The sequence below is a fragment of the Protomyctophum parallelum genome (assembly GCF_964188405.1).
Source record: "Protomyctophum parallelum genome assembly, chromosome: 15".
Taxonomy (NCBI): Eukaryota; Metazoa; Chordata; class Actinopteri; order Myctophiformes; family Myctophidae; genus Protomyctophum; species Protomyctophum parallelum.
In genome coordinates this window covers 16,453,546-16,461,576 of record NC_139710.1, presented here as the reverse complement: position 1 = coordinate 16,461,576, position 8,031 = coordinate 16,453,546, and positions in this window count along the sequence as shown.

Below are 8,031 nucleotides of genomic sequence, written 5' to 3'. Positions count from 1 at the left end.
GCCTTTCTCTTTTGGGGGGGCTGGGTACCCCAAAATTACAGCGAAATTAAAACAAAATACGGCAATTTTTGCACCGCACAGCCAAATTTTGTCTAGCCCGGGGGCCCTTGGGAAGGTAAATCCGGCCCTGCACCCATTGGTTGCAGTTTCGTGGTTGGACAAAAATCCCCTCTCTCCATCCACTACCATTTGCTTCATATTGATATTCTGTGCACTCAATTGTTATTTTAAACTTGGTGTAAAAAGGAACATCACAGGTGCAGCACGGTGACTCTGCATATCATGTTTTTAGTTTTTTCCAAAAATTCAACATAAACAAGGTCGAAACAGGGCGGAACAAGGCAGAAAGAGGCAAAGAGCCTGCTGGTTAGTCAGTCAGGGACCAATCAGAAGGCTGACAAAGGGTGAATTGCCTGAACTACGATACTTATCACCATATCCATATAATGCGCTATGATTAAAGTATGGGGTCAGTCTCCCATTGGCTTAGGCGAGTATGGGGTCAGACTCGGGCAGCCAATCATGACGCACAGAAGTCTCCATAAGTCGCCATAGCAGTGATCATAAGCCAGGTTTCAACTGGCAAAAACACCATAAAATGTAAAAATGTGCACACTCCATAATGCAATCCCAATGGTGAAAGCTGTGTTGGAATGGTGAAAGCTGCGAAGGAATGGCGGATTCGGCCAAGCCCCGAAATACCCATGTGTGTCTCAAAGAATTCTGCCTAGCTGACAACAAAGCCACAAACCGCTGCCACAGTCAGCACTTTTAGACTAACATGTTATTTTGTTGGGTCAGAAAAGTGTCAGTTTGCAGGAAGTTTTCCTCATAAAATCCAATTACCCGTCTGTTATCATTTTGTATGAAAAATATATTTTTCAAGAAAGAGGGTATACCGATTTGAAAGTGTAGGTCTGACAGGTAGTGAGCGTGTGTGTGTGTGTGTGTGTGTGTGTGTGTGTGTGTGTGTGTGTGTGTGTGTGTGTGTGTGTGTGTGTGTGTGTGTGTGTGTGTGTGTGTGCGTGTGTGCATGCGTGCATTTGTGTACTTAAATACACAAGCTCATGTGTATGTATGTTGTTCACTCTTAATTAAGGGACATTGTTCTGACTGCTTCCCTCATGTTGATGATCAATAATCATCCAACCTAAATGGGAGGGTGGGGCCTTATGTCACTCTGTTTCCCCAGATGGCTGTGTGTGTGTGTGCGGCAATGTGTAAGAGACAGTGCCTGTGAAGATCATTCTGCTGTGACAGGCTGCTACAGTAACTCTCATCTGCTATTACAACTCATCACTCTCTCATTTCACACTCATAGCTATGGGAATGGTAGGGGGGGGGGGGGGGGGGGAGAGAGAGAGAGAGAGAGAGAGAGAGAGAGAGAGGGGAAAGGAGTGTGGGGGAGAACCCAGGGGGCACTGAGAGAGAAACGGTTCTTATGGGCTTGTTTTCGTAGACCTGTCTGTATGTGGACCAGATAGCGGCCATATTTAAAAATAAATAAATAAAGGAATAATAATAATAATAATTGTAATAATAATGACAGACATTTAGATATAAAGCAGGTTAATTAAAAAAATATATGCACAGAAATAGACAAATACAGAAATGTAATTATGTGTGACAAGTTTGACACATATGACACAATTATAATTATTAGGACTGTCAAACGTTAATAACAGCTTAAAAATGAATTAATCATGATTAATCACCATTCGAACTATAATATGCCATGCCATGTTTTTCTGTATATTGTTGTGGGAATGGTAAGATAAATGGCCGAAGGCGAATATACATTTAACATACTGTACGTATCGTATAGGCCAACCAATATGTTGGTTATTGCCATCCAGATAGGGCTAGATAGTGCAGAGTCGATGGGATTATGGGATGTACGTTTGGGGCAGGTCATCCAAGCATGGAATAATTGCGTTTAATAATTGCATTTTTAATCTAATTAATTTCACAAATGAATTAAGTCAGTTAATTTGACAGCCCTAATAATTATATTTGTATTCATTTATTTCCAAATGTATTTAATTCCAAAAATGTATTTAGCTATTAATGAATCGCTATTATGTCGTCGCTATTGTGTCCTCAAATATCTGTATTTCTTCAACCATAATTATGTTGGGGGCGCGTATTTCTTGACTATTCAGGTATTAGTAATCAAACCCACACTGTGATGAGATTTCAGGGTCAGGCCATTTTCACAAAGACAGAAGGAAGTGTTCAATTGAAACTTTAAAATTGCATGAATATTTTGACAACTCTGATTGTTGTGTTGCATGATAAAATGATAACTGCACATACAGTGTACATATACAATATTATAATACCAGTAAGACACACATCTGCCTGGGTGGGGTCAGATCAATAATATGGAATTAATTCTGTACTGGCCATAGATGGAGCTTGTCTTGAGTGTACAGGGTTTGATGAGGTCAGATCAACATATGGAATGTCAGAACAGGTCAGCTCCAGCCTCCATATATGGAGATCTTTATTTTATTTTTTTAACCTTTATTTAACCAGTAAAAACCACATTGAGACTGAAGTTTCTTTTACAAGTGTGAACTGGCCAAGAGAAGAGGAAAATGAGTGACACAGCTCTGCCAGTAACAATAAATACGCGACAAAAACAGGACAAACATGCAATGCTCAAAAATACAGTACCCACTACCGAAGCTCAAAGGGAGAACAGGGGGGAAAAAAGCAAAAAAAAAAAAAAAGCATTCCAAGACCAGGGTCCGAAAAAAGCAGTGGGGGGTGTCTTGAGTGTACAGGGTTTGATGAGGTCTGGCCATATATGGAGCTAGAGATGTAGAGATGATCAACGTCAGTCCATCACGCCTCTAGCTCCATATATGGCCAGACCTCATCTAACCCGCCTGTACACTCAAGACACTGCCACCGCTGCCACCCTTAGATCTCCATAAATGAGAGGGAGTGAATGAGTAGGGCAGAGAAAAAGAAAGACGTAGAGATAGAGGCGACAGGCAGCTGCTGAGATGTAATGAAAATAAAGTTATGAGTGAAAATGCACCGCCTTTTGCAAACCCCCCCCCCAAAAAAACAGAAAGAGGTCTTGTACCTGGCTTCAAACAACAGGACCTGTTACTGTTCGTGTCTTTTGCCACAGTGTATGTATTTGAAAGCTTAGAGGAAAAGTCTCGCTCTGGCTTAAGAGCTCCGGTTCAGCCCTCCGCCTCCATTCACTTTGATTTACTTCAATGCAGGCTGGCTGGCTGCACTCCACTAGATCAAGGGATTTGCCTGAACCTCCAACAAATCAAAGTTAATAATAATAAAAATCCCTCTCTTTTTTATTTTTACATTTATAAAAACAAAACCAGCAAAAAACATTGTTATTGGAAACAACAGTTTGCTTTTCACTCATTACAGCCGAGCGTGGAAGGGAAGGGGGTACAAGCTGTGAGAAATACCATGTACAACATACTGTACATCAGAAAGACAAGAAGGGACAGAGACAGACACTAGAGGGCAGAGGGCACTGGTTTTGTGCTTTTTGTGCGGTTTTCAAATCTTAAGTGTGAATCCCTCCAACACTGTGGCGTTACTAACTGAATCAGTAGGATCAAAGTTTGATGTTGAAACAACACTCTTACTTAAATGAAAATCCCATGAGAAGTTAATCTGTTAAATCAAATGTATTAAAAAAAAAAAACCTTCAGACAACTTTTATCATAATAGGATGGCGGCAAACAATCCTGGATTTGTCAATTAAAATAGGCTGAATCCTGTTTTGAATCCAATTGATTGATTGATTCTTTAATTACCATTTGCAAAATATACAGTGTTTCAATTTTACAAGAAAGGATAAAACAAAAAAGCTCTGATGGATTGTTTCCATTGTTGTCCTATGATGTATTCAATACTATACAAGAAATCATATATTTGTGGTATAACTGGCAAGCTAGAAATGTCGTTCAAACTTTGGGGGAAACAAGATCAGTGGAGATCCATCTGGTGTTGTGCTCATGGCCCATGCATGGGACAATTTTCATTCATCTGAGATTTCAAGTGACTTCCAAATACATTTGTAATGAATTCAGATAAAATAGAAGTGCAAGGGAGTCCATGTTTTCTTTTTTTTTTTTTGCTTTCTTTTGTAACCACAATTTGTGGGGGCTTGTGGATGATACCAGTTATATTATATGGCATGCTGAAGATATGAGGCTATATTCTTGTAAGGCACATTTCATTCTCTGTTGTAATAAACACAGGGCCTAAATACAGGGGCTGTAAGCTTTCCAAAGCCCATTTTCTTTTAGAATAACATTATAACACAGCATATCTATAAGGAAATAAAAACAAAGTCCTTTGTTTAAATCCTTGGTTGACATTTAATTCGGTGTATGTGTGTTTATGTGAGTCCTACTCTTCTACAATCCAAGTGTGTGTTTGTGCGAGTGTGCATTGTGTTGGTACTCATGTGGTGGTGATAGAGAGAATAACAAAGAGAGGGAAGGTTAAGACAGTGAGGGTCTGTGAGGGTCTGCCCACGGCAAGGCTGTAGGCAAGGAATGGTGGGTCATTCCTAGCTCTGGTTCATAGCCTTACTGCTATAAAGTAAAGTCAGGGACAAAATTGATTTCAAGATTTTAAGCATTAAAAAGACATTACATAAAATGAATAACATTTGCTGAGAAGCATTAGGAAATATGCTATATAAAAATATCGAATTTGATATTGTTTGAATTTGATTAGATTTGTAACTGAAGCTGAATAAACATGATGGGGGTCGGGGGACGTGGCATTTTAGCATACCTCTACTCAAATCAAAGAGATTATTATGATTTCACTGAGGTAAAAATAAATCTACTGTATGGTAGAAACACTTTAATAGTAGGCTATAAGATAAGCTTTTTGGAATTAGTGTTTTGCTTATTTTACACTGGATATGCTGTATTATGACCTGGGGACACAAATGGCACTGAATACTAGGAATGACCATGGTGTGAGTTGTGGCAGACGTTACATTCCAATGCTGTCAGCATGTTATTTGGTGGACATGATTCAGGGGACTGAGACTATTACAAAGCAGCCGTATTAGGCGAAGGCACGCTGGTAGACAGCTAGACTCCATTTGTTCACTAATACAAAATATTTTAAATACAGAGACTAGCTAGGCCCCAATCTGATTTAAGGACTGGCTGGTAAATATAAGTCAAAACCTAGTATAATGGCTGAGCCCTATGGACACAAAACTCACTACATGAGTTTTTTGTCAGAAATGAGTTAATTCCATAGCATAGACTGTGTAAAAAATAAGTGTGGTCATGGCCTCTGGTCCCTCTCTTTCTCACGCACGCAACCGCACACGCAACCGCAACCACACACACACACACACACACACACACACACACACACACACACACACACACACACACACACACACACACACACACACACACACACACACACACACACACACACACACACACACACACACACACACACACACACACACACACACACACACACACACACACACACTTGAATTCTTTTATTTGGATCTGCACAAGAGGCGTAATACAATAGACCCAAACACTGATCAGAATTAGGTTACATTATATGGTCCAACCAGATATAGCTGCTGCATGCTTAACACACAGAGGGAAAAGAAGAGAGAAAAAAAGAATATATAGCACATTGTTTACATACTATTACTTGACACTACTAGACAGGATGTTTTTTTTTTTTTTTTTTTTTTTAAGCCACCTAGGGATAAATGAAACAACGCCTTCTCCAGACAGACAGACTGCCCATAGTAGCTGAGACAGAACAGTATTTAGCCAGCTTTTTTGCATTTGTTTTTAACAATCCACCCAATTGCAGACCCCTGAGCACAAGTTTATGGACATGGCCCAGACTTCCAAATACAAGGACAATAAGTTGACAGTTATATCCCAAGGCCATAATACGTACACAACACACACACACACACACACACACACACACAGCTTCTCTCCCCTTCTCAGGCACGTGCTGTTCAAAGTCAAAGCCCAATTACAACTATACTGATGACAATAATTGTTTTGGGAAGGCATGTGGCTGAGGGGTGGGGTGGGGATTTTGAATTGCTTTGAACAAATTCTCTTTCACTTAAACTGAGAAGACAAATGTTTTGATCTGGAGGTTCTGCTTTTTTCCGATAATGACTATATACATTATCTCTTATGCTTCATTAATTACAGAGAACACATTATCTTTTTGTCATTGAAAAACAAAGACTGCAAAAAATATCAGTATGTTTACGTTGTGCGTGCGTGTGAGAAGACTTTCTGCCTGACACATCAGCCGAGAGCCACCCTTCACAGATGTTTTGCTCCTTATACAGTATATAGGGTCTGGTGGTAAACATTCACCTCCACATTGAGAAGAATCCCCCCGACAAACGGCCATGTGAACAGCACTTCCAATAATGACCACTGAAGATCAGATGTTCCGTGCTCCAGACTGTATGCCGGACACATTTAAAAATTGCGAGAGGCAACAGTCTGGCCACACGAGTCTATGCACTGATGACCAAAACTCACTAGATAGAGGTACGTATAGGCTGTGTACAGTAGGACTCATTTATTTCGCGGCAATGGCCTTCAAAGTCTGGCAGCAGTCTGTCTACTGTCTAGTATGATTTATGTTCCATGATTTTGATTTGTCAGCTGGGGTGAAACAGAAAGAAATGTAATAAAAGCAGTTCTCATCACAACATTTCTGGCCTGCAGGCAGTCAAGGCCTCCTATGTCATGAGGATGATTCAGCAAGATCCAAATGCTGGACAGAATAGATGGAAATTCAGGGGATGGTCAAAATGTATTGCAGTCACCCAGAAATACGAAACACAGGGATGGGTCCATTTGTCCATTTGTACACCCTCTTATTATCGTACACACCATACCTGTAACTTTCATTAGCCATAATAATTTTAAAAATAAATACCCGTTGTCAACTTGTCATAGCACCCGTTTTAACTGTCTGTCTGTGTGTGTCACATGGAGATGGAGATCTTTGTATCTGCCTGTGTCTGAAGAGGGCAAATTGACTGACTGTGAAAAGGGGACTGGTTATGTAGGCTAATCAATTGTCAGGTGTGGGGTTGCCATGGCAATCAATTGGCTGAGGCAGAGGCTGGAAATTGAGGGGATTTAGGCTGATTATGCCCACTGGCAGAGCCTGAGCAGAGCCTTTTGTGGTGCTTCTGTAGAACGGTGGGTCCGACCGACTCGATACCGGGCACTGCACTCCTTGCGGGGATGTGGAACGCGTGTGTCGAATATGAAGTCGGTGGGGCAAACGGTTCTCGAGTTACGTGCATTACAACAGTACACACCCGCACGGCGCACGCACAAACGCAGAGACGTGGCGCATTTATAGTAGGATGCAGGCTGTACCCTTTCTCCACTACTGAACTTTTTGTTTGTTTGTTGCAGATTTCAGTCACTGCTTAGTGCATCTCAATCCATGCCTGTTCCTGTTCTTTTTGAAGACATCTCCGCAACGCTGGTGTTGCGTGCCTCCCCCTACAAGAAAAACAACAACAACCATGTAATGAGCTTTAAAAAGATTGTTACACAATTATTCTCTAAAGACTATACACACAAAAATGTCATTACTGTCTGCTACTCTAACTGTACAACAGACAATTCCAAATACAATCAAATATTGCATTAACATAACATACAAACCTGATGCTTTGCCTGTATCCTCTTGGAGGCAGCAGCTTTCTGTTGATATTTCACATTTGGTTTCTAATGTAATAAAAGAAAAATCACTTTTTGAAGCCATATGTGGGGCACAGCACCAACCTTTTGAACAACAGGCAATCTAGAGTGTTATTAATTTAATTTGTAGATGACAAAAGATAAATATAGCTGCAAGCAGTGATAAGACGGGGGCAAGCAATAAGAGAAATCACACCCGTGTGAACTGAGCGGTGCAGGCTGCTCAACAACACCGGTGGCTGCCGTAATAGTTATAGTGCTCAGTGTGAATTTCTGATGA